This window comes from Rhagoletis pomonella, unplaced genomic scaffold (genome assembly GCF_013731165.1).
Source record: "Rhagoletis pomonella isolate Grant_MI unplaced genomic scaffold, Rhpom_1.0 Rhpom_scaffold_00001, whole genome shotgun sequence".
NCBI classification, from domain to species: Eukaryota; Metazoa; Arthropoda; class Insecta; order Diptera; family Tephritidae; genus Rhagoletis; species Rhagoletis pomonella.
The window spans coordinates 5,388,185-5,392,076 of record NW_023458555.1 but is presented as its reverse complement, the minus strand read 5'-3'; the positions used below and the strand labels follow the sequence as shown (position 1 = coordinate 5,392,076).

At 34.8% G+C, this 3,892-nt stretch overlaps 1 protein-coding gene across 2 annotated transcripts in view; it reads right to left on the bottom strand.

Annotated features, from left to right (window-relative positions):
* The window catches only part of LOC118736867 (E3 ubiquitin-protein ligase RNF113A), a 315,005-nt gene that overhangs the window by 190,382 nt on the left and 120,731 nt on the right, over positions 1 to 3,892 (bottom strand). The gene's annotated exons all lie outside the window — the stretch shown is intronic.

Sequence of the window (3,892 nt, the reverse complement as noted above, 5' to 3'; positions counted from 1 at the left end):
TATTTTTCTTTGCCGCTATCGGTATTTCAAGTTGCGCTACAAGCACGTTAATAAACCTCACGCTTCGCCGTTTGCTTGGCGACTAGCCAGCTTTGAGGTGTTCACGCCACTGCCAGCCGCAACTCGATCGTCGCTTTTGTTTATAAAGTACATAGTTAACAAATTATAGTTAAATGCTGGCGCTGTGGCTGCGGCGAAGAGAGAAGAGATGCTTATAAAAATGTTTTTGTAATTGTTTGTAATGTAATTACTATGAGATCGAGCGATTTCTTTTCGAGCTCACTAAATACATATACGTAAATGAAAATAAGCAATAACCAGTTCTTTTGCAAAATATTACTTTTTCATTTATTCGGTTATGGCGCTGCTTGAAGGCAATTTTTATTGCATCAGTTTTTGCACAACTCCATTTCGGCTTTGTTTAAGAATTGAGATACATACATAGTTATAAACATTGGTGTTTAAAATAATTTATTTTACTTGCGATGAGCAGTTTGCAAATAATTGATTGCGGTGCGGCAATGAGCGTGTAATAATGTAAATTATATCTAACCAACAATTTTGAATACAATTGATTGCACATGCTTAGGTCTTAATGCGCATTAGGGTGTTCTATAAAGTTTTTTGCTAGTTTTGATATGCACACCCTTCTGAGTTTTCCCTTTTGATGGTGAACGGAGTGCTTGGGTCACATGGCGACTTCCGGAGTTATTCAACCTCTAGGACCAGGGCCCAAATCACGGCATTCGCTTCTTAAATATATGCACATGGTATTCATTTAACAAAAACGTGCTAATAAAAGCTTAGAAAATAAGACTTATGTAGATAAAGACCAATGCAAGAATGCAAGTAGAGGTGAGTACGTCTAGGAAAATTGAAACACTGTACGTATGTTAGGGCAGAAGTGAAGGTGTAGATGAAGAAGCTAATAAAAATAAAGATAAATATTAGAAAAGATGGGGATGGGGATACCGATAAAAGTAAGGATGAAGATAGGGGAATAAAGATTAATACAAAGGTAATTATAAAGAAAAGGATATATGTAAGTAGATAGATACGTGTACACAGACTCAATCTGGGAACTATTTCGAGATTTTAGAGATTTTCGGTTTTCTGGGAACTTATTTGTATAAAAATTGATATCTTTTATTGATTTTCTTATCGATATTTATCGATTTTTTATCGATATTTATCGACTTATTATCCATATTTTTTATCTATATTTATAGATTTCGGTGTCGATATTTATCGATTGTTTTATCTTGTTATCGTTATTTATTGATTTTGTTATCGCTATTTTTATAGATATTTTTATCGATTTTGTTGTCGATATTAATCGATTTTGTTATCGATATTCATCGATTTCTTATAAATACTTATCGATTTTGTTATGGATATCTATCGATTTTGTTATCGATCAGAAAATCAAAAGGTTGTCAATTCTTCGGAATATATTTTATTTTACTTTGCTTAAAAATTGTTTTTTTTTAAATTATAATAATAATGTTTAATTTTATGGAAAGTAAGTTTTAATTCAGTGAATGGAATATGAGATAATTGACTTTAGTGGTTGACATTTAAATATGATTTCAAAGTTTGATGGATTTCGTCGACCTAAGCGGGGTTAGATTGCATGTTTGACGCTTAAATTCTCCTGAGTTAAAATTTCAAGTTGCACTATTTAATGCAAACAATTTTTTTTTTTGACTTAGCCTAATACTAACTATGTTACCAAGTACAACAGAACTCTTCAAATAACTATATTGATTAAAAAAAAGTACAAATGCAATTAAATTTTTAAATTTTCTTTCCTTCCTGTGTTAGAAGTACATATCTCTGTGAAATAGAAATACGCATTTGATGAAAGAAATCAAATAAAATCCACCTTGGTAAAATAATATTAAACATGCAAATGTATATAAATACAAACATTAGCATGATTATAAAAATTATTCAAAGCATGATTTTTTACCAACAATTTAAGCAAATTAATATGGTTGAAGTCAACGAAAGTTGTTTAACTGGTAATCGTGACATTTGTATTGTGTCTACATATTTACTTTAAGTTGTTTTTGGTTTTTGCCACTGCCATGCAAATCGATTTTATTTATTTGTTTATTTTTCATTTTATTCAAAATGTTTTTTGTCTTAATTAAAAAGAGAACTGGGTTTAAAAAACTATGTGTTCGAAGCTGAAAATTTGCAGTCAGACTCCTTACCTGTTTTCAAGTAAATCGTAAAAAGTGTGGGTTGACGGTTCCTCTTCGTGTGTGTTTTGTTTTTAATTTACCTGGACCGAATGAAAACTGTATTCCGTAATAGTGAACGCAAACTTTCTAAAATTTGGAAAAAATCACCAATCTTCCAAACTAGCTTTTAATTATCGAACTTTCGCGATTCCCAGGTGTGATGTTAAGATTTTTTTCCCAATTAGCTTTGTAATGGTTCAAAAGCCATACGATTATTTTTATATATTTTTTTCATTCCAAAGAATGATACAAATTAATTATTTCGAATAGTATTGGTTCATTATTGATAGGAATCGAAAGCATCATCCTGCTGACCCAGTCTACCAGGGCCTTGATGACAGTTTTGGCTTTATCTCACGAATGGCTTAGGGTACGTTCACACAGGCAGAGCGGTGCGGTGCCGAGCGAAGCAAAACAAAGCAGAGCAAGGGAAACTATTGGTGTTCACACTGAACGAAGCGGAGCGGAACTTGCTGTCTGGAAGGGGCGATAAAGTTACCTTCAATGCGAAGCAGAAAAAGTATTTATTCAATTTGCTGCAATTGCTTTTTCTAAAAATACATTTTCATTTCATATTTGAAAGCATCGCTTTGGTCGGAACGGCTTCGCTCTGCTCCTCCTCGCTTCCTGTGTGAACGTACCCTTACTCGATATTCGAATTAAGGGTCTGCATTTTTAATGCATAACATCGCTCTTTCACGGCGCCCACAAAACAGTTCTAACGGCATCGATGCTCCGATTAACATCGCCGAGTCGGCTAATAACACGATGCCCGAAGTTGGCGCGCAAAAGAGCGATTGTAGCATGGACCGTGTGGAATGGCACGTCAACCAACGATCGTCCGAGTCCATTTCTTCAATTTCCGCTCACAAAAAAATCGTTTACCATGCGCTGACTGTTGACCGAAGTCGCGTTGCCAGCAGTACTTTCAAAGAAAAATGAACGAAAGATGCCACCGTTTCAAAATCCTGTCACTCTCTGAGGACGCATTGGCTTCTCGACGTTTGGGTTTTCCGAATCCCGCTGCATCAGAAAAGATGATTTTTCTAGTAAAATCGTTGTCCATTTCGAGCTGCTCTAAGGTCAAAAGTTTAGAGTCTAAACTGAAAAACAATAACGAATCGGAAAGTCGTGTGCCTTCTATAAATGAGAGAATTGGACCTAATACTCGGAGGTATTTGTGCAAATTTGGTATCTGGATGATGCGTGAAATGTTGAGTTGTTGAGATCGATAGCTAGTTGAGTGTTGTCCATGCCAGTCCCATGAATTTTTTGCACTAGCTTGCATACAGCAATCGCCGTGGGTGCCTCATTTCGGTAAAAAAAAACTTATTTTCAGTAAACACAAAAAATAACTCCCAGCGCACTTCTAAAATGTAGCTTACAAATTTTGAATCTTCTCGGCATTATCGCCTTATTTTGAATTTGGTCGTAGACGCTCGCTCGGATCAGTAACTAATGAATTGGGTATGTACATATGTATTTTAAATTCAAAATGACGTTGAGCAAAACCTTCAGATCCGCCAGTATTAGAGACAACCTCAATGAATAGAAGAATAATGCATTTCGATTGTTCGTTCCTCTTGCTGGATTTATTTTTTTTTATAAATTTGCTGGCTTGTTTCATCTAAAGGGCATTCAGC